This window comes from Neoarius graeffei, chromosome 7 (genome assembly GCF_027579695.1).
Source record: "Neoarius graeffei isolate fNeoGra1 chromosome 7, fNeoGra1.pri, whole genome shotgun sequence".
In the NCBI taxonomy this organism is placed as follows: domain Eukaryota; kingdom Metazoa; phylum Chordata; class Actinopteri; order Siluriformes; family Ariidae; genus Neoarius; species Neoarius graeffei.
In genome coordinates this window covers 90,936,703-90,964,523 of record NC_083575.1, presented here as the reverse complement: position 1 = coordinate 90,964,523, position 27,821 = coordinate 90,936,703, and positions in this window count along the sequence as shown.

The window sequence follows — 27,821 nt, the reverse complement described above, 5'->3', positions numbered from 1 at the left end:
ATCTTGCTTACACAAAGCTCTCAGAGTAAATTGTCTTAATTCAAAAAATCTACGTACGATCGGAGCCCGAGCTCACTCAGACTACAGGACTTTGACACTACAGCGTTTCCGCTGGGATTTCTCATCATCGTTGCTGTGATCTCGCAGGGTTCAGGGTCAATTCAGGAGTTTGCTGGAACATCGGGTTGGAAATTATGCTGAGCCTTTGATGAGCACTGACATGTCGGTGTGTTTACAAAGTCGTAAAACCACCTGACCGCATTTTTTTTTTCTTTTCGGAGAAATTACACCTCAAAGCATTCGTGTAAAAGTCATGCGTGGTCAGAATGCCTTTCTCAAACGCACTCTTTGTAGTGCAAAGGATCGGAATTTGCACGCTTGGTAACGAGAAGGAGACACGAAATTTATGTTTGAAGATTTCATTTAGTTTCTCAGGATAGTGCACTTATCTTTGTCTGTTTTTCTGTCTATCTGTCTCTCTCTCTCTCTCTCTCTCTCTCTTTTTCTCCTTTCAGGGCTCTTATCAGACAACCCTGAGGCACCCATAACTTACACTCCTCTGTGAAAGTGCAGCTTAGCCTGCTAGCAAAAAAGCATGGTCAACATAGCACATAGCATATTCTCTTTCTCTCTCTCTCTCTCTCTCTCTCCACCCCCACCCCCCAGCTGTGCTTCTGAACTGTCAGGCCTGGTCAGATAAGAGTTGATCGATGACTAGCTCTCTGGCTCCGTGCTGCCCCAGCCTCACCGTGAGCTCCGTGCTCAGACAAGGCTGAGACGCCACAATGTTACAGAACCAAAGATTGACCCCTGCAGCACACCGTACATACAGTAGCCATGTTTCAAGAGCGCATCATACCTCGAATTTATTTACAAAAGACCCTGACATTCTCACAGTCGCTATACACCCCAATATACAATCCTCCTTGGTCTTCTTTTCCTACAAGTTATGACATGGAAAAATCCCAAAACTGAGGGTTTCCCATGTTAGAATTCACATATTTCGTCAACTCTTCGCTCCACGGCCAGTCTACCAACCTTAATTTGATCATGAATCAGTAAAGATTACCCAACGTGTTATTCAATTCAAGTCGATAATATTGATCCAAACGGTTGATTTTTTTCAACTAAGGGCGTATTCACACCTACGTTGTTTGGTCCGGACCAAATGAACCAAATTTCCCTTGGTCCGGACCTTTTGGGTTGGTCTGAATGCAAACCACCGAACTCTGGTCCGGACCAAACAAGCGGACCGAGACCGAGCTGCAAGGTCGGACTCGGTCCGGACCAAAGGAACCCTGGTGCGGATCTTTTGGAGGTGTGAAAACAGACCGGACCTAATCCGACAGTTTTGCTTTTTTGTACCTCGGGAGCTTCCGTCGTTTGTCGAGCATTATGGGAAACAGAGTCTTGACACTCCACTGCAAAGTGCAAACACTGTTTCGGTTGTCAAGGGTCGTTCAGTCACCAGTGGTAGGCAAGTACAAAAAATGAGTAGGGGGCAAACGTGGGCCGAGGAAGAAACGCGCACCCTTGTGGATATATGGGCAGATGTCCACATATCTGAGCTTTTGGAGAGAACACACAAAAATGCCGACGTGTTTGCTGTACTCAGTGAGAAAATGAAGGAGAAGGGGTTCACGCGCTCCCCAGAACAATGTCGGCTAAAAGTGAAGAAACTCCGTCAGACCTACATTAAAATCAGGGACATTCTTTCAAAAAGTGGCGGTACTAGCGACGCAAAAAAGAAATTCATCTATTGCGTGAAGAGCCAGAACTGTCACAACATGATGTGCGCTCATCAGCGCTATCCTCCGTAGCCGCCTTGCCCTTTGAAGTCGTCGTTGATAAATTACTTGTACAACAGCATAGTAATCGCACAATTGTGAAAACAGTAAAAACTGGAAAAAACATATAGCTTTGATGACATTAAAAAGAATAACAGCACGGAGAGCCTCCATGACTACTTTTGAACTTAACGCTTTGTGCGCGTGTCGTCTCTGACCAATAGGTGAACGACCTCAGGGCGCGTGGCTTTGTTGACAGATTTTGGTCCGCTTACTAAAATGTACAGTGTGAAAGCGAACCGCACCAAAATGAAAAAATAAAAAAAACATTTGGTTCGGACCAAAGCAAGTGAACTATCGAACTATCCTGGTCTGAATACACCCTAAGAGGAAAACTTCCAGTCTACTCCGCCAATGCTGCCATTTTGGAAATCACATGATGCATTGCTGCGCACTGATTGGTTGAAAGGTGAGTGATGTTGAATTCATCTGGAAGAAACCATCACGCACCAATGTTTTGAATGTGTACTATCAAAATGAGTAACGTAAACAGGACTAAAGGCTCATAATAACAACACACCGTGTCATGGTCTGGAAGGGTTGGAAATTAAACAAGTCGTACACAAAGTGGAAATTTATGATGCACTATGTAGCTTTGAATCATTATTCTGAAGTTTATTTGGGCACTGATTGGGGGATACTGATAGGTAAAACAGCACGGTGTGTAAGGTTCACGGACACCGTTTCAAGCTTTGGCCAATCAGTGTGCAGGAATGCAATCATGTGACTAGCGGCGCTGACGAAGTAGACGAACTTTCCGGCTTGATTCAGAAACTCGGCACAAATTTCAGGGGACGCTAATATTGATCTGAAGTTTCTGGAATGTTGATTCGGGAAACCTGCGATCAAACGGAGACTGACAGACTGTATGTGGAGTGGACCGTTTATGAATTACAGCTTTAGGGATTTTTCCGTGTCATAACTTGTAGGAAAAGAAACCCGAGGAGGATTGTGTATTGGGGCATGTAGCGATGTAGTGTATTGGGGCATCTGTCCATTTTATTAAACTTTATGTCAAAACTTTTACAGTAAAGCACAGGTTCCAAAACCCTTCTCCTGAACATTCCATTCAAGTTTTATTTTCTTTGTTCTAACACACCCACTTCGACTCAAAATTTACCTGATCAGGTGTGTGAGAGCAAGGAAAGCACTAAACTGGGTGGGGCCCACACTGCAAAAAATGATATCTTGTTAAGAGAAAATATTGTTAAGATGTGGTGTAGTGGTTAGCGCTGTTGCCTCACAGCAAGAAGGTCCGGGTTCGAGCCCCGTGGCCGGCGAGGGCCTTTCTGTGTGGAGTTTGCATGTTCTCCCCATGTCTGCGTGGGTTTCCTCCGGGTGCTCCGGTTTCCCCCACAGTCCAAAGACATGCAGGTTAGGTTAACTGGTGACTCTAAATTGAGTGTGAATGGTTGTTTGTGTCAATGCGTCAACCTTGCGATGATCTGGTGACTTGTCCAGGGGGTACCCCGCCTCTCGCCCATAGTCAGCTGGGATAGGATAAGCAGTTATGGATGGATGGATCTTTAATATGAATGAATATTTCTTATTAGAAGAATATTACAACTATTATTAGAAGATTATTTATTCTATCCACATTCACTGGATATGAGCAATTGTGTGCTCTGATTGGCTACTCTATGACTAGGATATCAGCTCATATACCGTGAGTAGAGAAAAACAAAATGGCAGACCGTGTTGCTGAAGCATCCGAGGCCGAAATAAAAACTCAACTTGAAAACAAAACCCCCAAAATACAAAAAAAAGCAACCAATATGTTCATATGGAATGAAAGTATTTGATGGTAAGAACGTCTCATCTCATCTCATTGTCTCTAGCCACTTTATCCTGTTCTACAGGGTCGCAGGCGAGCTGGAGCCTATCCCAACTGACTACGGGTGAAAGGCGGGGTACACCCTGGACAAGTCGCCAGGTCATCACAGGGCTGACACATATGCCGCTTTTCCACTACCAACGCGGCTGAGTTGGGCTGAGCCGTGCCGTGCTGAGTGGAGCTGAGCGGGGCTGTTGGAGTTGCATTTCGACTACAACTGCGCTGAACCGTGCTGGCTGGAAGTGGGTGGACACATTGGGTGGAGTTAGCGAAAGTGGGTGGACGTCACGTGATGTCGTTAGGCGGCGCAAACAGTGACATCAGTGATCTTTTAAGCGGTAGTCTCACGACCCGGATAGTAAACAATAAACATGGAGTCGTTAGTGTTGCTGGTCTTGGTGCTGTGGCTTGTTGTCACCGACAACGCCAACAGACACTGGCAAGAGTGTATAGATGAGGTGAGGCGCATAAGGCTTCAGAAATTCTCGTAATTCGTAATTCTTCTTCTTCCAGGTTTACGGTGTTTACAGATCCCAGCGTGCTCGCGGGGCGTGTGTGGGCATGTGAGGACACACCTCCTCACCAATCAGTGCACAGGGGAGTGTCTCCTCACCCCCCTAGCCCCACTCGGCTCGGTTTGGCTCGCTTCAGCCCCACTCCAAAACCATGCGAGTTTTGGGTGCTAAGCAGGGCTGAAGCGAGCTGAGTCGTGCTGCTCTGAGGTAGTCGAAACGCGAGCCGTGTCGGGCTGAAGTGAGCTGAAAAAGGGTAATGGAAAAGGGCCAGTAGACACAGACAACCATTCACACTCACATTCACACCTACGGTCAATTTAGAGTCACCAGTTAACCTAACCTGCATGTCTTTGGACTGTGGGGGAAACCGGAGCACCCGGAGGAAACCCACGCGGACACGGGGAGAACATGCAAACTCCACACAGAAAGGCCCTCGCTGGCCACGGGGCTCGAACCCAGACCTTCTTGCTGTGAGGCGACAGCGCTAACCACTACACCACCGTGCCGCCTGAATATTTCTTATTAGAAGAATATTACAACTATTATTAGATTATTTATACTATCCACATTCACTGGATATGAGCAATTGTGTGCTCTAATTAGCTATTCTACGACTAGGATATCAGCTCATATACCGTGAGTAGAGAAAAACAAAATGGCGGACCGTGTTACTGAAGCAACCGAGGCCGAAATAAAAACTCAACTTGAAAAAAAAAACCCAAAATACAAAAAAACCCCAACCAATATGTGCATATGGAATGAAAGTATTTGATGGTAAGAACGAGTCTTTTTTTTTATTTTTCAAGAATTATTATTATTATTATTATTATTATTATTATTATTATTATTATCACATTTTTCACAAATTGCTCCTGTCATTTCGCTGCCAGTTTGTTTACATTCTAAGCGGAAATGATTTTGTCAGACGTTTTGTACAAAGTTTTTATTTATCGAATTTGCAAAAAATAAAAATAAAAATGCCCCGTTTCTCAAAATCCAGTGAATGTGGATAGAATAAAACAGTTATTCCGCTCAATCTTGTCGTACATGGATTATAGACAACTCTGTGCTTTTTTTGGGGGGGGTTTTCTTCTTCTTCTTTCAGGTTTTTTTGGTGGTTGGCAAACCAACTTAAAGGTGCATTACCGCCACCGACTGGGCTGGAGTGTGGAACAGGAGATATTGGGTGGAAAACTATATTCTTTTAGCTATTTCTGTTTCTTTTAAATACTTGATAACAATTTTTGGGGTTTTGTTTTCGTCCCCGGTTGGTTCAGCAACACGCTCTGCCATTTTTTTCTCTACTCATGGTATATGAGCTGATATCCGAGTACAACCCCGATTCCAAAAAAGTTGGGACAAAGTACAAATTGTAAATAAAAACAGAATGCAATGATGTGGAAGTTTCAAAATTCTATATTTTATTCAGAATAGAACATAGATGACATATCAAATGTTTAAAATGAGAAAATGTATCATTTAAAGAGAAAAATTAGGTGATTTTAAATTTCATGACAACAACACATCTCAAAAAAGTTGGGACAAGGCCATGTTTACCACTGTGAGACATCCCCTTTTCTCTTTACAACAGTCTGTAAACGTCTGGGGACTGAGGAGACAAGTTGCTCAAGTTTAGGGATAGGAATGTTAACCCATTCTTGTCTAATGTAGGATTCTAGTTGCTCAACTGTCTTAGGTCTTTTTTGTCATATCTTCCATTTTATGATGCGCCAAATGTTTTCTATGGGTGAAAGATCTGGACTGCAGGCTGGCCAGTTCAGTACGCGGACCCTTCTTCTACGCAGCCATGATGCTGTAATTGATGCAGTATGTGGTTTGGCATTGTCATGTTGGAAAATGCAAGGTCTTCCCTGAAAGAGACGTCGTCTGGATGGGAGCATATGTTGCTCTAGAACCTGGATATACCTTTCAGCATTGATGGTGTCTTTCCAGATGTGTAAGCTGCCCATGCCACACGCACTAATGCAACCCCATACCATCAGAGATGCAGGCTTCTGAACTGAGCGCTGATAACAACTCGGGTCGTCCTTCTCCTCTTTAGTCCGAATGACACGGCGTCCCTGATTTCCATAAAGAACTTCAAATTTTGATTCATCTGACCACAGAACAGTTTTCCACTTTGCCACAGTCCATTTTAAATGAGCCTTGGCCCAGAGAAGACGTCTGCGCTTCTGGATCATGTTTAGATATGGCTTCTTCTTTGAACTATAGAGTTTTAGCTGGCAACGGCGGATGGCACGGTGAATTGTGTTCACAGATAATGTTCTCTGGAAATATTCCTGAGCCCATTTTGTGATTTCCAATACAGAAGCATGCCTGTATGTGATGCAGTGCTGTCTAAGGGCCCGAAGATCACGGGCACCCAGTATGGTTTTCCGGCCTTGACCCTTACGCACAGAGATTCTCTAAATCTTTTGATGATATTATGCACTGTAGATGATGATCTGTTCAAACTCTTTGCAATTTTACACTGTCGAACTCCTTTCTGATATTGCTCCACTATTTGTCGGCGCAGAATTAGGGGGATTGGTGATCCTCTTCCCATCTTTACTTCTGAGAGCCGCTGCCACTCCAAGATGCTCTTTTTATACCCAGTCATGTTAATGACCTATTGCCAATTGACCTAATGAGTTGCAATTTGGTCCTCCAGCTGTTCCTTTTTTGTACCTTTAACTTTTCCAGCCTCTTATTGCCCCTGTCCCAACTTTTTTGAGATGTGTTGTTGTCATGAAATTTCAAATGAGCCAATATTTGGCATGAAATTTCAAAATGTCTCACTTTCGACATTTGATATGTTGTCTATGTTCTATTGTGAATACAATATCAGTTTTTGAGATTTGTAAATTATTGCATTCCGTTTTTATTTACAATTTGTACTTTGTCCCAACTTTTTTGGAATCAGGGTTGTAGTAGAGTAGCCAATCAGAGCGCACGACTGCTCATATCCAGTGAACGTGGATAGAATAATTATAGTTGTACACACTGCTGTGTATTAATAATGACTGTATATAGTGTATAGGGATAGAAACATGTATTGTCCAGACAATGGCTTTAGTCTATTCTCGTCGTCTGGGTCTTTTATTTGAGAGTCATGACTGTCTGTGTGATTGACTGACTGTCTGTTTAGCAAAAACTTTAAAGAGAGTTATTTAAGTCGATGAAGATCTCCGACATGACAAATGTGACAGGTGATGTGTAAATGTTTAAAAGCAGATAAAGATCTGCTGACTGTCGGTATTTTGGATTTGGGGCTAAAAGTGCAACAATAAACCCATCAGGCTGGTTGAATGGCTGGTGAAATGGGTAATGTGAAAAAATGAAGGTGATGAAGTGCACACTAGAGTTGTATTGAGTGACTATTTTGATGGATACTGAATAGTGTATCTGGTTTGTGCGTGGAGGAATCCTGCACTGACTCTACTGGTTTATAGGAGCTTTTCGTAAAACAAACGCTCACGGGATGTAAATTGTAAACTTTGAATCATTCTTTTCGACTTCATTTTACCTCACGAGAGCAGAAGGCCAGGAAAGGCCATGCCAAAGTCACAGAGACAGAGAAGGCTCCCAGGACCATGAAAAATTTGGTTATGATGAATGTCGGGGCTGAAAGAGCAAGAGGACCATATTTGGAGATGGACAGATAAAACGTTAACCTTGCTGCCTCTCAGAATGAACATTCCCAAGCTGTAATAAAATGTGTGGATGATAGTCACTGGACTGCTCGTCATATACAAAATAAATCAGCAGCCAGGTATGTAAACAGAGCGGGTGTGATTTTCCACATGGCACGCTGCCGATAGCGCAGCGACTTCCCTTTGCAGCGATCCGTTTCCTCTCACAACCCAAAATTAGGTTCCATTACCTGCCGGATTGATGTAATTTACTGAATTTGCACCCTGTTGTACCACACTGTGGCTGTCCCGTGCCCCGTCCCATGATTTATGGCTCTCGTACCCGCTCTCGGACACTTGCGAAATCCAACGGCTCAACTCATTCCTGCGCAGAACCGAAGCTACAAATCGAGCAGCAATAATGCGTGGATTATAGCGATATTCGGCTCGTTGTGTATGACCTATATGAAAGTCATCAGCAAGTGAAAGCACCTTAAATCACTGACTGCTCCTCTTTCTCGCATTCATGTGGGAGAAAGCCCAGCACAAAGCGGACAAATCCTCCTTACAGCCTTACAGACTCCATGAGGACTGTGTGAGAGTGCACGGCCTCATCTCACCGCCCAAGAGCAACTCGACTTGGAGAGGACACGGTGTGGAATGCTCTTCAGCGCTTTCTGGGACTCAGACGAGAGTCATGTGGCTTAGACAGTCACTGACTGGTACCAGACAAGTGGTCCACCATGGCGGGGGGGGGTACAGAGAAAGAGAAAGTTAGAGAGAGAGAGAGAGAGAGATGAACAGAAAATACAACAGTGCAGGCGAGAGAATGAGACTGAGTGGCATGGATCAGGAGGTTGAGCGTGAGTGAGAGAAAAGAAGTCGAACAGAGAAAGAGATAAATAAATAAACAAACAGTCAAAGGGATACTGCAAACAAGAGCACAGATGGGGAAGGGTAAGACTGAGAAAAGAGAGGGAAGAGAAAGAGATTTTAGTTTACATCTGAGTCCTGTCTGTAATTTCCAAGGAATTGTACTTGGTCTTGTTCTGACAGATCATCACGTCAATCTTTCTGGGGTTTGAACTCTCCCTTCCAGTCACACAAAACCAACTTCTCATTTAATCACTGAGCAATTTCAGTGCAAAAGTGCAGAGAGAGAGAGACAGAGAGACAACAGAATAGAAAAGGACAGAGGGAGAAATGAGAAATGGGGGAGAGAGAGAGAGAGGAAACAAAGAATTGGAAAAAGACAAAGGGAGAAACAAGAAATGGAAAGAAACAAAGAGAGATACAGAGAAACTGACTGATAGAGAAGAGAGCATGAGAGAGAGAGAGAGAGAGAGAGAGAGAGAACAGAAAGACAAAGGGACAAACAAGAAATGGAAAGAAACAGAGAGATACAGAGAAACTGACTGATAGAGAAGAGAGCATGAGAGAGAGAGAGAGAGAGAACAGAAAGAGACAAAGGGAGAAACAAGAAATGCAAAGAAAAAGAGAGAGAAACTGATTGACAGAGAGAGAGAGAGAGAGAGAGAGAGAGAGAGAGAGAGAGAGAGAGAAGAAATGGGAAAAGATAAAGAGATTCAGAGAAACTGACAGATAGAGAAGAGAGAGAGAAATGAAAAACAACAAATGGAAAAGAGAGAGAGAGAGAGAGAGAGAGAGAAACAAAAAACAAAAAGAGGCAGAGGGAGAAACAAGAAATGGAAAGAAAAAGAGAGAAACAGATTGACAGAGTGAGAGAGAGAGAAAGCAAGAGCGCGAGAGAGAAGAAACAGGAAAAGACAAAGGGACAAACAAGAAATGGAAAGAAACTAAAAGAGATTCAGAGAAACTGATTGATGGGGAGACAGAGAGAGAGAGAGAGACTGGTACACATTGACAGACAGAGAGATAGAAACAGAGAAAGAAAGAGTGACAGAGTGAATTTCTAGAGAGACCGTCCAACACAGAGACATAAAAAAAGAGACAAACAGAAACTGACAACCTTTGCATTTTCCCCCCAAACATTGTTCCTATAGTGTGTTTATCTGTGGCACATCATCCTTCTCGTAAACACAGCTGAACGTGACGATACGTTAAAGGAACCGCAGAAACGTTCCAGAAGATAAACGACCTGACGTATGGCTGCAAAATGAACTCTGGTAATTAATTTCAGATTTTGAACTTTGATGCTGGAACAAAATGAAACATCACATGACTATTGAAAAGGCCACGGCTGCACTGATTGGATGAAACCACACACTCTTCGTTCCTCTTCCATGTGAAATATCAACTCTACCATTTCAAACCTCTTATAGTGTCCTAGGGATAGCAGTTAGCAGTTAGCGTAAACATCACAGTATAATGATAAAAAAAACCTTGGGTAACACTAAGTTCATTCATCCTCATTAGATGCTTTATCCTGGTCATGATGGCGGTGGATCCGGGGGCCTGTCCTAGGAATGCCGGGGATGACGTGGGAAACCGGAAAAAAACCAGAGAAAACTTGACATGGACACAGAGAGAAGAGCGGTATTAATTTCCCTTCACCATTAATTAACACAGTGTCTCCGTGAAACCACAGCTGTACTGGGTTTAATACTGTAACATTCCCTATCCACTTCCAACGCTTTTCTCCTCTTTATATATAAGAAGAGAGAGAGAGAAAGCATGAGAAAGAGAAAGCGAGAGAGACAGAGAGAGAGAAAGAGCACATGAGAGAGAGAGAGAGCGAGAGAGAGAGAAAGAGAGAGTAAGCGAGACAGAGAATGAGCAAGACAGAGAGAGAGAGAGAGAGTGCACGAGAGAGACAGAGAGTGAGAGAGAGAAAGAGAGAGTAAGCAAGACAGAGAATGAGCAAGACAGAGAGAGAGAAAGAGCACACGAGAGAGACAGAGACAGAAAGCGAGAGAGAGAGAAAGAGAGAGTAAGCAAGACAGAGAATGAGCAAAACAGAGAGAGACAGAAAGAGAAAGAGTACACGAGAGAGAAAGAGACAGAGAGAGAGAGCGAGACGAGAGACAGAGAGAGAGAGACAGAGAGAGAGTAAGCGAGACAGAGAATGAGCAAGACCGAGAGACAGAGAGAGAGAGAGAGAGAGAGAGACAGAGAGTAAGCGAGACAGAGAATGAGCAGGAGAGAGAGAGAAACAGAGAGTAAGCGATACAGAGAGAGAGAGACACACAGAGAGAAAGTGAGAGTGAGACTTGAGAGAGAGAAAGTGAGACAGAGAGAGCAAGACAGATAGAGAGAAAGAAAGAGAGAGAAAGAGAGAGACAGAGAGTAAGTGAGACAGAGAGAGAGCAAGACAGAGAGGGAGCGAGAGAGAGAGAAAGCAAGAGAGAGTGAGACTTGAGGGAGAGAGAGAAAGCGAGACAGAGAGAGAACAAGACAGAGAGAGAGAGTAAGTGAGACAGAAAGAGAGCAAGACAGACAGAGAGAGCAAGAGAGAGAGAAAGCAAGAGAGTGACACTTGAGAGAGAGAAAGCAAGACAGAGAGAGAGAAAGCGAGACAGAGAGAGAGAGAGAAAACAAGAGAGAGTGAGACTTGAGGGAGAGAGAGAAAGCGAGACAGAGAGAGAGAGAAAGTGAGACAGAAAGAGAGCAAGACAGAGAGAGCAAGAGAGAAAGCAAGAGAGTGACACTTGAGAGAGAGAGAAAGCGAGACAGAGAGAGAGAGAAAGAGAGAGAGCACGAGAGAGAAAGAGAGAGCAACAGAGAGAGCAAGATAGAGAGAGAGACAGAGAGAGAAAGCAAGAGAGAGTGAGACTTGAGAGAGAGAGAAAGCGAGACAGAGAGAGAGAGAGAGACAGAGAGAGAGAAGATGAAGAGGCAAAAGAGGGGAAAAAAGCATCTGAAGTGGATTTTCCGTTTCTAGTGGCTCTTTGCTAAAAATTAAAGTGACAAACGGATGCTCGTGCTCTGGCAGCTGACTCTGCTCTTCACAGCTGTTTCAAAATAAACAGAGACGCCAACCCTCGCAAAGTTTACATTCCGCCCCGAACTCTCCCTTTAATTATTTTGCAATCTGTCCGCTGAGCACTTTTTATCAATGGGATGTTTATGGGGCCGACAGATTAAACCCAACGCATGTTAAACATGGATAAGTACTGCTCCTTCCTGCACTGGCCTTTACAGCTCATTTCAGTCTGGGCAGCAATCAGCAACATTTGGACTGGGGGGAGAGAGAGAGAGAGAGAGAGAGACTCCAGGCTCAAAATGATCCTGATGGTGAGGAAATAATAATTAATACTATATAAACAAGTACATCACAAAGGTTTGTTTTTACGCTCCTTATACCTGCTCACTGAAATACACCAATTGTTTTTAGCCATGAAGAAACCATGGCTTAAATTTTTAAGCAGCAACTTTGGGACCCAAAGGTTGCCGGTTCGATTCCCTGGACCAGCAGGGATGGCTGAAGTGCCCTTGCGCAAAGGACCTAACCCCCAACTGCTCCCCAGGCTGCTCTGGATAAGAGCGTCTGTGAAATGCCCTGTAATGTAGACATACACTCACGAGCCACTTTATTAGGAGCACCCATCCACCTGCTGTTTTATACATAAAATCATGCAGAAACAAACCAAGAGCTTCAGTTAATTAATGTTCAAACGTCAGAATGGGAAAAATTGTGATCTCATAGTGAAATCTAACTTTCTTTCACTGTTGCATGGGTGTTGGTTTGAGCCAGATGGACTGCTGGTTTGAGTATTTCAGAAACTGCTGATCTCCTCCTGGGATTTTCACGCACAACAGTCTCTAGAGTTTACACAGACAGAATGGTGCAAAAAACAAACAAGATCAACTGTGAGCTACTGCTCACTGACGTATCCCCCCGCTCTCGCTTATATCAGAACGCGAGCAATCGAAAGAATAGGACATTTATTATGAATGTTGACTTCAGCAAACAATTAACCCTGAAACAAGTGAGTAAAGAGCCGTGCTCTCCCCAGGGATTTCAAATAGCATCCTGGTAAACTCATTTTGAAATAGCATTTTGCTTCTTGAAATAGCGTCAAAATCCACACTATGTTTCATAAATACATTCTCCCCAGGGATTTCAAATAGCATCCTGGTAAACTCATTTTGAAATAGCATTTTGCTTCTTGAAATAGCGTCAAAATCCACACTATGTTTCATAAATACATTCAGTCGGTAAACAGGAAGTCAATGTGTGACAGACCTGAAAATGGTATACATGGTATAGAACCCCAAGCTGAAGCTCACTACCAAATATCAAGAAGTTGTGATTTGTAGTTGCTGAGAAAAATGTTATGAAATTTTTGTAAATCCACGCTATATGTTTTGTAAATACATTCAGTCGGTAAACAGGAAGTCGATATGGGACAGACCTGAAAATGGTGCATACGGTATAGAACCCCAAGTTGAAGTTTGCTACCAAGTACCAAGTGGCTATGATTTGTGGTTGCTGAGAAAAAGGGTGTTTCAGACGGACAGAGGTAAACCAGTATACCCCCTCTCCTTTAGAGCAGAGATATAAAAACATTGAGTTCAGTGAGCAACAGTTCTGTAGGTGGAAACAAATGCCTTGTTGAGAAGAGAGGGAGGTCAGAGGAAAATGGACAGATTTGTGGTTCGAGCTTTTTGGCCAGGAAAGATATAGCAACCCATATAATCACTCTTTACAACCGTGGTGAGCAGAAAAGCATCTCGGCAGAAAAGCAACAGCAGAACAGGAAAGCACATTGGGTTCCAGTCCTGCAGCCAAGAACAGGGATCTTAGAAGCAACAACAAGTTCCTATTAAAGTCGCCGGTGAGTGTATTTTATACTGAGAGTTAGGTGAGTATGTTTGTAACACATCATGTCACTGAGTAGACATTTATAACTGACCATTAGTTCAGTCATTTTTGAGTGAAAATACCAAGCTACGTACTGTATATCTGACGTGGCTCCATGCCCTTCCGTACAATGGAAATGAAACCAAAATTCCATTGTCGTGTTGTCAAATTTGGAGCCAGAGTATTTAGCCACAGTAGAGATGAAGTCAGGTCAAAGTCAGGTACATGACTTCATTTGATAGGCCCCGCCTCCTTTTCCCAATACCAAGGTTCAGCGCATTGACAAGGCTGTCAATCACTTCATTCCTAAGTGCCTTCTATTAAAATAATATTGCTATCATGCTTGCAATATGGTTAAATAGCTAGCCTGATTAAATTAGCCTTTTCCGATGAAACATCTCAAAATTTCAAATGTTTTTAATAGTAATCCTAATAATTTGTATTCGTGCACGTGTCCAGAAAAGTTCAAAAAATACATAGTTACATGACGGTAAATTCTGTGGTGAACTTCGATGGCTGGCTGTCTACAACCGGTCTCTTCCGAGCCAACGCTGTCAATCACTTCATTCCCAAGTGTATCCACGCCTACCTACGATAAAGTAGAATAGCATTTTATAAACTAATTTCTGGGGAAATTAAAAAAAAAATTATCAGCATAGGGAAAACTAACTGTTTGAATGAGACACTGTAGTCGGAAAGACGATTTAGACAAGAAAAGTGACATGGATAGAAAATACACTATTGTGTCATTGAAAGACATATGGATGGGCAGAGCTACACATTATACTGCAGCCAGCCAGCAGGGGTGCTAGACCTGTGGTTGCTTCACTTTTTCAAGGCATTACACTGTCCATGTTTTCAACACTCATTGTACAGTCAACTTAAGATTGAAGAACATCATGTTGTTATTACATAATATGACTTCTTGTGATTGTCAGAAAATAGTACAGTTAGTTTGGGAATGCTTAAAACGTTTGATAAAAATGGCTACATCGTTGGGTTTTTTGAAAAATACGTTTAGACAATTAATAGCAGAGCAACGCTCCATACTTAAGAGAACGTGGTAATGGATTGATCTGATATTTGATGGCTTTTGCAACCGTGCACTGCGAGCTGGCGTAGTGGTTAGTGTGTCCACCTTTCGATCGCTAGTTCTACTCGCGGTCAGATTGTACCAAAGACCATCATAAAAATGGTACCTACTGCCATCTGGCAAGGTACGCTGCAATACAAATGCAAGTGGGGAGTCAAGCTATCATCGTTACCAAAGGACCCATCCCCCACTGTAACCCTCGCTGTATAGGCAATAGGTCAAGAGCTATAGAAACAGAAATCGGCACCGCCCACCCAACGCGCCTTAAGAGCCTGGTTAGTACTGGGATGAGAGACTACCTGGGAAGATCAGGTTCTGGCACGGGAAGGACTTTGCAATCGTATGACGTCCATACGTATAAACGTGTACCACTACAGGGAACCTGATCACAAGTGCAAGGCAACGTATCTCATAAACACCTGACCACCGGACAACGAAATTCGTATCTTTATTTCCATAACCCATTTCCATGGGTTTTTATCCAGCACTTATTTTTAATTTGCTTTTTAAAAAATACCATGGGATTATTTACTAACACATTTTACGCTCATTGGGAGCGCCGCTTTTAGGCAGTGCCAAAATATATTTTTTTATTTCAAGGTTTTTCTTGTGATAAAAGTGAGAGGAGAGCTTCATCTCACGGCAAAAGCAAAACGCAAAGTGGGGAGAGAGAAAAAAAAAGAAAAACCTGAATGAACTCATAAATATCAGGTGACAAATTATAAATGAATATGCTAGGGTCCCTGCCTATTCCTGTGTGTTTATTAAGAAGCAAATGTTTGAATAGATGTAAGAATTGTGTAGTATAAACAGTGGAACAGCCGCAGGAAAAATGATGGGTTCACATGACAGGTATTGGTGTAGTGTTTATGCGAGGCCACAGATGAGAGTGGGACTAAACTATTCACGGAGCGAACCATTGCTTTACCCTCTCAGGGGCCCTCGGTGGAGAAAGACTCTTTAAAAAGAGACAGACAGAGCGAGAGATAAACAAATCAACAATTAAATGAAAAATTGGCATTTAAGTGGAACTCCCATTAAATCATGATTCTGTGTATGCAGGTAGTCGCTGCCAACTGTGGGAGAAAAAAAACTAAAAAGGGAGAGTTTGGATAATTTATACGGGACTTTCTCTTAGGTTTAACCTGAAGTGTCTTGTGTGTGATTTACGGTGCTGGAGAAGCAGTGTGGAGTGAACTGTCCTGTAGGAATGTTGGGGATGCTGCAACTCAATGAGGGATTTTCACGTGGCTGTTATGAGCAAAGAAGGATACGTGGAGGTGGACGAGCAGCATGGCATAAAAATAGTGCATGCTAGAGATATGGGTTTCTGAAAGGATTCAGAACACTATGCTGAAAAGGTAAAAAAAAACAGGATGTGGAAACACAAAGGGATATGATGAGACATTGATGGTGTATTGATCATCGCTACATATAGATGGATAGACATAGAGAAAGACAGACATGTAGCCAGGAATGTGAAAATAAAATTACATTTGTCTTTACTGTCATGTTCACATTCATGAATGGAGACCTTGTTGTGGTGAAGAACCTTGGGTATTTTCAGAAGTTGTGGGCTATGTCACCAGAAGTTTCCATAAAGGCCCTTGGTGAACAGAGCTGAGGGGGAAGTTTAGACAAAGAGTGATTAAAAACATCCCCATGAAAGGTAGCAGAGAGGGTTTAGGACCTTGCTCATGGGCCCAACACTGGCAGCTTGGCAATCCTGGGACTTGAACCTCTGACCTTCTGATCAGTCACCTTAACTGTTGAGCCACCACTACCACACATCACAGACTCCTAGAGCTAGGCATCTTAAAGGAACAGTCCACCGTACTTCCATAATGAAATATGCTCTTATCTGAATTGAGACGAGCTGCTCCGTACCTCTCCGAGCTTTGCGCGACCTCCCAGTCAGTCAGACGCAGTCAGACGCGCTGTCACTCCTGTTAGCAATGTAGCTAGGCTCAGCATGGCCAATGGTATTTTTTGGGGCTGTAGTTAGATGCGACCAAACTCTTCCGCGTTTTTCCTGTTTACATAGGTTTATATGACCAGTGATATGAAAAAAGTTCAGTTACACAAATTGAAACGTAGCGATTTTCTATGCTATGGAAAGTCCGCACTATAATGACAGGCGTACTAACACCTTCTGCGCGCTTCGGCAGCGCATTGATACGGAGCTCAGATATCAATGCGCTGCCGAAGCGTGCAGAAGGTGTTAGTACGCCTGTCATTATAGTGCGGACTTTCCATAGCATAGAAAATCGCTACGTTTCAATTTGTGTAACTGAACTTTTTTCATATCACTGGTCATATAAACCTATGTAAACAGGAAAAACGTGGAAGAGTTTGGTCGCATCTAACTACAGCCCCAAAAAATACCATTGGCCATGCTGAGCCTAGCTACATTGCTAACAGGAGTGACAGCGCGTATGACTGCGTCTGACTGACTGGGAGGTCGCGCAAAGCTCGGATAGGTACGGAGCAGCTCGTCTCAATTCAGATAAGAGCATATTTCATTATGGAAGTACGGTGGACTGTTCCTTTAAGAGGAGTTCTTGTTGACTGGACTACACCAAAATGGTGATGTAAAGCCATCATCGGGTGGTGGGTTCGGTCCAGTGTTAGTCAAGGCATGTGATGGACAGTCTGACAAGGACTAAACCTTCACAATGGAGGTGGTTTCCAAGTCAGTGTGAAATGGCTATGCAGAGTCAGTCTTGTATCTATACACAGTACAAGTTCTGGTAGCAGCAAATGTCTACTTTGGGATTTTCATAGGCAAGCGCCTGGTGACTGGAGCCCTACTCCAGTTACTGTTGATGCTGTGAACAGCCATGTTGATTTGAAGTCACCTGTCAGACTTTGGATTGAGAAGACCATCCCTAATTTATGAGTAAGCATTCCAAGTTGTTTTTCCTAATTGGAGGTTGGAAATTCCATTTTCCATTTCCATTATCTGTTATCCGTAACCGCTTTATCCTGTTCTACAGGGTCGCAGGCAAGCTGGAGCCTATCCCAGCTGACTATGGGTGAGAGGCAGGGTACACCCTGGACAAGTCACCAGATCATCGCAGGACTGACACATAGAGACAAACAACCATTCACACTCACATTCACACCCACTGTCAACTTAGAGCCACCAATTAGCCTAACCTGCATGTCTTTGGACTGTGGGGGAAACCAGAGCACCCAGAGGAAACCCACGCAGACACAGGGAGAACATGCAAACGCCACACGGAAAGGCCTCCGTCGGCCACTGGGCTCAAACCCAGAACCTTCTTGCTGTGAGGCGACAGTGCTAACCACTACACCACCCAGTTGGAAATTCCAAGTTACAAATTTTAGTCAGATGCAACGTATGTTACACGGCAAACAATACAAGCTGCAACTGAACATGATCCATGGATAAAGTTCCTGTATATTGTATAATGCTGGATCATTTTCAAGTTCTAATCATGATACCTAATAACAGACACTAATAGCAATAATTGAAGGGTATGAATAACTTGCGAAGCACACTGAAATTGTCACACTTTCTAAGATAACCACATGGAACAACATCAACTCAAGATGTTGAAAGGACATGTTTTCATTCAGCCAGAGAGCCGACACAAAATTTCTGGTCATTTCATCTTTAGACGATCGTTATGGCTACAATAACACAACGTGTCAGTATACGACCCTCCGCGTCTTGAGCTATTGGTGGAGTTAAGCATCTGGAAACACTTCACACATCATAGGCGAGTCCGAAGTGAGAGCCAACACTGAAAGTGAACTCCAAACCGGAAAAAGGATGTGATTGGGCAAAGGTTCTGTCATTACTGCATGATACTAATACTGAGCAATTACAGCTCTTCGTCACATTGCTTCTGCTTTGAATTAAAATCACTGGTTTACCCTGAGAGACACGGGAGATGTGCTGCTGAAAAGTGATACTCAACTAGTAGAAGTAGTGATTTCATTTCTCTATAAATATGCTACTGATTTCTAGAGTGCAGTGAACTCATGCTCGAAAACATCTGGTAGTTAGTTAGTGAATCTATAGAAGGTGATCACAGATGATAAATATTTATCAACAGCCTATCTGTAAAATATGCGCTCCATCTTTGGCGTGACACATCTTAAACGTGAAACGGTTTCAGTGAAAGATTTTGCGAGCTAGTCACAATTCCATAGGGAGAAACTTGTTCTGAATTGCCCCTTGGCTTTTTTTGGAAATCAAGCTGTAAATTCACAAGATAGCAATACAAACAATAACAAATGACTCCACACTGTGAGCGTTTCAACGTCTGTAGAGGCGTACGCTCTTCTTTGGAAAACGAAGCATTCTTTGCTTCCTAATAGGGTTAGGCAAATGCTATTGAATGCACTTTTACTTTTAAGAGTTTCCTCAGAGGGATAAACAAAAGAAATCCATAAGAGTTCTCGACTTAACCTTTAACTGTTTTCCTAAGAGCGCAGTAATTATGAAAAGTCTTTCACAATTAGCTCATTTTTTATTTTTGGCGAGCACTCAGAAAAGCAGTCAGAGCAGCAGTTATGGTCAAATCCCTAGTAAGTCCAAGAAGATCTGCTTTACAGGCCCGTGGAGTAGCAACACCTGGTTGGTCTGGCGGCTGAGCGCTACAAGTTCCACGGAGTGTGTGTGCAGTATACAGACCTGCCCTTTTAATTCTCAGATTTTCACGTGAGCAATTACATTTCTCCCTGGGGTTTACTGTATACTGTAAATGCGCTGGAATTATGACCACGAATCCAAAGTGCTAACTCATACATGTCAACCTATAGGGAATGTCCGTATTTTATACGGATTTGATTCAATAACAACAAGTATACGGGCATATAAATAAAGTTATACGGATTCTTTAAAAAAACTTCAATATTTATTTAGAGCTATAATCAATTCCCACGATGATAAAAGAGCGCATAACATTTACAAATGTACTGTACACCACAGACAGCCAGTAAAGAGGCTTATGACATCGCGCGTTATCTTGTGGTAGCAAGACTTCGTTCCACTTTTGATCATGCGCACACCGCATTGCGAGAATCCCGCCAACCGGGAAGTCATAAACATAGACGCCGCGTTCTGCGTAGACTCATACGTCATCCTCGCCGCCATATTGGATGGGGCAAAGTGGAGATTCAGACGAGAATAAAGATGCCTCATTCATGTGCTGCGTTTAACTGTACCAACAGGTTTACCGTCCAAACGAGATCACATGGGATTACCTTTCACAGGTGAGACTGGAAAAATACTTTTCATTATATTTGGTCATTATAATGTAGGGACGGCACGGTGGTGTAGTGGTTAGCGCTGTCGCCTCACAGCAAGAAGGTCCTGGGTTCGAGCCCCGGGGCCGGCGAGGGCCTTTCTGTGTGGAGTTTGCATGTTCTCCCCGTGTCCGCGTGGGTTTCCTCCGGGTGCTCCGGTTTCCCCCACAGTCCAAAGACATGCAGGTTAGGTTAACTGGTGACTCTAAATTGAGCGTAGGTGTGAATGTGAGTGTGAATGGTTGTCTGTGTCTATGTGTCAGCCCTGTGATGACCTGGCGACTTGTCCAGGGTGTACCCCGCCTTTCGCCTGTAGTCAGCTGGGATAGGCTGCAGCTTGCCTGCGACCCTGTAGAAGGATAAAGCGGCTAGAGATAATGAGATGAGATTATAATGTAACTTTACGAACAGATTTTCCTGACTTTGTGGCTAATATGAAGTCTCGCGCCGCTCGGTGAAACCTGTCTCCAAACAACGAAGTATTTCCTTTGTAACTACGCTGATAACACTTTGTGTTTTTGTCAAACATTGGAGCTTTGTATTCATTCTGAAGGTTTATTGTTATTAATATTGAATAAAAAGTAACTGGGATATATCATTCAAATTTTAGGTAAATTATTTTAATTTGCATCTTTTACGGATTTTATAAGGGAAATACGGATTTTGGAGGTTGGTTATACAGGTTTGATTGACCAAAGGTTGACATGTATGCTAACTCTTGCATGGCTTTGCTAATTCACGTTCGAACTTCAAAGGATTATAACAGTTAAAGACAAATACTAAACACAAGAATGCAAGCCTGGTTACAATAAAAAGTGAAATAGTGTACGAGTAGACTAGAATCGAGCGTCCGTCTTCTCGTCTTCCCATAACCAGGACCGAGCTCCTGTTTCCAATGACTAGCTCACAAAATCCTATATCTAGCCCTTTTTTTTCCACTTTGAAGATGACTCAAACCACAGATGGAACCCACATATTTTACAGATAGGCTGTTATCTTTTACTAATAAATATTTATCATCGGTGATAACCTTCCAGCCATGAGATTGACAGAAATTCCCGATGATGTGATCTTGTGGTTAATTGCAACACAGTGTGAGCAGTGTGCTTCAAGTCTGAGCTATGAGGAGTCATTCTGAGGTCATTCGGTGCGCGTCCTCATAGCCTTCACAGACGATTATTGCTGTAACATCTCACTACGGCAAGTAATTAACTCAGAAAAGATGGATGACATGGACGGATCATAAATATCATTTCTAGTTTAAAGCTAGACGGCCTTTCAGATTTTTCAAATGTAGGCCAGAAAAAGAATTTTCCCCGACACCCAAGTATTTTTGTTTAGTGGACTGAAAGCTACTGAATTCGAATCACAGACTTCCAATTTTATTAGTTTTTTTTAACAGAACAATGAATGAATTTATCTCCACATGGCCCTAAATTCTCCGCTATTTTTTCCTGCTTCACCATGACCCGATTCAAGATACTACACCATGCGTCACGTGATGGGCTTTCCCCGTTCATGCAAAGTACTGTGAGATACAAATTTGAAACAGGAGAGAAAAATGGAGGGCGTGAGTGTGCGAATGAAACGTGAAAGACCGACTACAGTGACGGAAAGAAAGCGAGAAGAAAAGACGTTATGTTCTATACGAAGGAAAGGAAACACAGGACCAAACTAATAAATATCGGCGCTCAGCGAGCACCTCGGTGTGATCAGCTGTTTGTTTAGTGACAGAATGATGGAACTGTCAGTGCACGCTCAAAGGTCAACCTGCGCATGCGCACACACACACACACACACGGACTTCCTCTGTCTGCTTGACTCCGCGAAGCGAGTGATTCATGCACATTATTTGCTTTAATTCCCTCAAATTAAATAACTTCCCAGCCACAGAATGGCCTGATATTTTGTGAAATGTTAAAGAACTAAACATCTATCACAATGACCACATTTCAGAGGGAACTAAATTTCACTGATTTTATGAAATCACAGTTAGTGATGCAAACCAAATAACCATCTTGCAATGACTTTGAGCAGCAATCCTGCTGTAATTCCATACACTGATGGATGTTTTTTTTCCCTGAACGTTACTAAATATGGAGTTACATTGCATTACAGGCATTTATCAGATGCTCTTCTCCAGAGCAACGTACAACATACCCAGAGCAGCCTGGGGCGCAGTTAGGGGCTAGGTGCCTTGCTTAAGGGCACTTCAGCCATTTCTGCTGGTCCAGGGACTCAAACCGGCAACCTTTTGGTCTCAAAGCTGCTTCTCTAACCTTTAAGCCATGGCTTCCTCCAGTCAGGATGTTCACACACACACACACTAATATTCTTCTATTATTCCAAATATAGGAGAACAGGACTCGTAATTTGATACCAGTCATTTAAACAATCCAACTAGACAATCGAAGTATGCATGGTTGCATGTACACGGGAATATTCAGCCATTCCTGCTGGTCCAGGGACTCAAACCGGTGACCTTTTGGTCCCAAAGTTGCTTCTCTAACCATTAGGTCCTGGCTTCACCCAGTTAGGAATAATTAGGAATAATAAAACCAGGATAATTCTCACCATCTTTGCACATCCTTGCCAATCTGAGGCAATAATGTGGACGAGGCGGCTAATTTGACAGCATCAGTGTGAACAATTACACCTTGTGTTTGTGTAGTAGTTAGCGAGCGCAGGACGCCTGTTTAACTTGTCGTAATGTGTCAATACAGATACCTCAGCCTCGCCTCTCGTACAATACAATGCACCTTCCCCCCACCCCCTTTCCAAAACTGCCCTCTCTTTGGTTCTTCTCTCTATCTTATCCTTATTATAAGGATGTGGCCGTGTGGTGGCATTAATGATGCCTTTGAAGGAGAATTTATGGCTTTATGAGGCAAGGCAGTCATGCGGTCAAGCAGCAGGGCATTGCTAACGGTCCCAGCAGGAGGCTCCGTGCCTGCAGGATTCCCTGCTGATCCCTGCAGGGACCCAGTGACTCTATAATCAACCCACTGATTCCAGACTCCAGTGCAACTGGAGCACACCACCATCTACGGTATGTGTCACCTGCTTTCATGATATCTGAACCCTGAAATACCCGAGCAAGTTGTATAATGTGCAGCTGATGGGTTAATAAGGAAATGAGTAAATGCGGTGAATCTCAGGAATGAGTAACATCAAACGTGATCTGCCTTCGGCGAAGGAATTATGTCACGTGACATGATGGAAAGATGTACACTTGGGTCTGTGTGAGAAAGAGAGACTGAAGATTCCTGAAGAGAACCTGAGTTATTAAGATAACTCTTCAGTCGTCCTGTCCTTTCAGATAACAAGCCAGAGACAGCCACCCAGATCAAGGGTCTTTATCAGAGAGTCTTGCTGTGCACCAGATCACGGAGGAGTCGCTCGAAGACGCAGCGTTAGGGATCGTAGATGGCACTGAGACCCAGAGCTGATCAGAATTCTCTTATCTACTGGAACACAGTGTAAAATATGCACTCGTGTTCTCTTCATTTTTCTTTCCTCTCCACCAGCAGCTCCAGAATGGAGAAACAGGCCTGATGCTCTTTCCAAACACCATGGGATATACTAAGAAATTGTCGAGAGACATAATCATGCTTATTCACAAAACAAACAATGGGCTGGGAAGGGAAAAAGAGACATCATTAAAGCAAATAAAAACCAGAACTGTGTGAAACAGCGGCCAACATGCGCAGTCCAAGGCCAAAGCTCAACCCTCTCTGCATCTTTGTCCTCCTCACCCTCACACAGGCAGCATGGCACCCCCAGCCAACGCCGTCCCTGATGCCCCTACGGTCGCAGGCAACATGACGTGAGAGGGCTGTGAGTGAGCATGCTTTACAATTAGCCTAAATCAAGTACAGGCCTGATGCTCATTCCATTCCAAGCAGCATGGGATGGGGAAAGTGCTGAGGTTGCGTATAAACAATCCTATCCACCATTGCACCCAGCATGGGTCAAGAGCAGACCAAGGATGGTTAGAGAGAGAGAGAGTAAAAGATTAAAGCACTCCTCTTTTACTCTTTTACAATAAGTATTTATGATATCACTTGCTTGGGTACTTGAATGTCCTGGTGTGCTTCTTTTTTTTTTTTTTTCCTTCCTCCATTTTGTTATATTGTAGCCTGGGGCCTAGAGGGCACAGAACATTTGTCATGCAGTGTTTTACCCTTAAAAGCCATCTGTGCAGGGGCTAATTCATTTCCTTCTCTCTCTGCAACCACTGCTCAATAAAGGCCAAGCGAATAAGTCATAAGAAATAAAATCTTCAGAAAAGCCTTTACCACCAGCACCAGAGCAGCCCACACTTTGGCACACACATTAGTTCAACATCACAGAACTGGTAGGAAACAGAGCCACGACTGACAGATAGAGAAAGGCTGTGGAAGCACCGTACAAGTCACAGCTGTCCATCTCAGAACATGGAAGAACATTGAGTCATGGATTGCACGTCATTACAGTAGTACACTAATATTCACAAAGCTGTAGTTCATGTTGGGGAAGCATTCGTAAACCGACACTATATTCATCATGGATATCATACCATGTTTCAGAAACAGCTGTGAGGACAAAGAGTTAGCTGAAATCAGGGATCAGATGAAGCCTTGGAAAGCCTTTGGTCTTCATGAATAATCAGTGACTTATCCTCCGGAGTGAAACAAAGACGAGTTGCAATCTCCTGCTCCAGCTCCACCAGGCTAACAGAATTAGCATTAAATTATTGATTTTCATTCATACACTGTTAGAAATAGGGGTACAGTAGGAGTCCATTTCAGTCCCTCAAGGTACAGTCTACACTAATGTACCCCCGAGGGTTCATTATTGGAATTCAAGGTAAACCATGTGTACCTTCTTAGGTCCAAAATGGCACATATATGTTCCCAAACAGTATATAAAGGGGACAAATAAGTACCTTTGAGGGTACTGATTCAGTGACAAGTCATTGTGCCCTTAAAGGTACAATGATGTATCAGTGAAGCTCCTGCTCCACGTAGCACCGAGTTGTCTATAAATCATGAAAGATGAGATTGAGGGGAATAACTGTTTTATTCTATCCACATTCATTGGATTTTGAGAAACAGAGCATTTTTTTGGCAAATTTGATAAATAAAAACTTTATACAAAACGTCTGACAAAATCATTTCTGCTTATCCATCCATTATCTGTAGCCGCATATCCTGTCCTACAGGGTCGCAGGCAAGCTGGAGCTTATCCCAGCTGACTAGGGGCAAGGTGCACCCTGGACAAGTCGCCAGATCATCGCAGGGCTGACACATAGAGTCAAACAACCATTCACACCTACAGTCAATTTAGAGCCACCAATTAGCCTAACCTGCATGTCTTTGGACTGTGGGGGAAACCGGAGCACCCGGAGGAAACCCACGCGGACACGGGGAGAACATGCAAACTCCACACAGAAGGGCCCTCGTCAGCTGCTGGGCTCGAACCCGGACCTTCTTGCTGTGAGGCAACGGCGCTAACCACTACACCGCTGTGCTGCCCCATTTCCGCTTATAATAATAATACAACCCCGATTCCAAAAAAGTTGGGACAAAGTACAAATTGTAAATAAAAACGGAATGCAATAATTTACAAATCTCAAAAACTGATATTGTATTCACAATAGAACATAGACAACATATCAAATGTCGAAAGTGAGACATTTTGAAATTTCATGCCAAATATTGGCTCATTTGAAATTTCATAACAGCAACACATCTCAAAAAAGTTGGGACAGGGGCAATAAGAGGCTGGAAAAGTTAAAGGTACAAAAAAGGAACAGCTGGAGGACCAAATTGCAACTCATTAGGTCAATTGGCAATAGGTCATTAACATGACTGGGTATAAAAAGAGCATCTTGGAGTGGCAGCGGCTCTCAGAAGTAAAGATGGGAAGAGGATCACCAATCCCCCTAATTCTGCGCCGACAAATAGTGGAGCAATATCAGAAAGGAGTTCGACAGTGTAAAATTGCAAAGAGTTTGAACATATCATCATCTACAGTGCATAATATCATCAAAAGATTCAGAGAATCTGGAAGAATCTCTGTGCGTAAGGGTCAAGGCCGGAAAACCATACTGGGTGCCCATGATCTTCGGGCCCTTAGACGGCACTGCATCACATACAGGCATGCTTCTGTATTGGAAATCACAAAATGGGCTCAGGAATATTTCCAGAGAACATTATCTGTGAACACAATTCACCGTGCCATCCGCCGTTGCCAGCTGAAACTCTATAGTTCAAAGAAGAAGCCGTATCTAAACATGATCCATAAGCGCAGACGTCTTCTCTGGGCCAAGGCTCATTTAAAATGGACTGTGGCAAAGTGGAAAACTGTTCTGTGGTCAGACGAATCAAAATTTGAAGTTCTTTAAGGAAATCAGGGGCGCCGTGTCATTCGGACTAAAGAGGAGAAGGACGACCCAAGTTGTTATCAGCGCTCAGTTCAGAAGCCTGCATCTCTGATGGTATGGGGTTGCATTAGTGAGTGTGGCATGGGCAGCTTACACATCTGGAAAGACACCATCAATGCTGAAAGGTATATCCAGGTTCTAGAGCAACATATGCTCCCATCCAGACGACGTCTCTTTCAGGAAGACCTTGCATTTTCCAACATGACAATGCCAAACCACATACTGCATCAATTACAGCATCATGGCTATGTAGAAGAAGGGTCCGGGTACTGAACTGGCCAGCCTGCAGTCCAGATCTTTCACCCATAGAAAACATTTGGCGCATCATAAAACGGAAGATACAACAAAAAAACCTAAGACAGTTGAGCAACTAGAATCCTACATTAGACAAGAATGGGTTAACATTCCTATCCCTAAACTTGAGCAACTTGTCTCCTCAGTCCCCAGACGTTTACAGACTGTTGTAAAGAGAAAAGGGGATGTCTCACAGTGGTAAACATGGCCTTGTCCCAACTTTTTTGAGATGTGTTGTTGTCATGAAATTTAAAATCACCTAATTTTTCTCTTTAAATGATACATTTTCTCAGTTTAAACATTTGATATGTCATCTATGTTCTATTCTGAATAAAATATGGAATTTTGAAACGTCCACATCATTGCATTCCGTTTTTATTTACAGTTTGTACTTTGTCCCAACTTTTTTGGAATCGGGGTTGTAATAATAACAATATCCACCCATCCATCATCTATAGACGCATATCCTGTCCTACAGGGTTGCAGGCAAGCTGGAGCCTATCCCAGCTGACTACGGGTGAAAGGCGGGGTACACCCTGGACAAGTCGCCAGGTCATCACAGGGCTGACACATAGACACAGACAACCATTCACACTCACATTCACACCTACGGTCAATTTAGAGTCACCAGTTAACCTAACCTGCATGTCTTTGGACTGTGGGGGAAACCGGAGCACCCGGAGGAAACCCACGCGGACACGGGGAGAACATGCAAACTCCGCACAGAAAGGCCCTCGCCGGCCACGGGGCTCGAACCCGGACCTTCTTGTTGTGAGGAAACAGCACTAACCACTACACCACCGTGCTGCCCATAATAATAATAATAATAATAATTCTTGAAAAATAAAAATGATAGGTTCTTACCATCAAATACTTTTATTCCATATTTTGTTGCTTTTTTTGTATTTTTGGGGGTTTTGTTTTCAAGTAGAGTTTTTATTTCATCCTCGGTTGGTTCAGTAACATGCTCCACCATTTTCTTCTTCTTCTTCTTTAGGGTTTTTTTGGCGGTTGGCAAACCAACTTAAAGGTGCATTACTGCCACCAACTGGGCTGGAGTGTGGAACAGGCAATATTTGGTGGGGGGAAAAAACTATATTCTTTTAGCTATTTC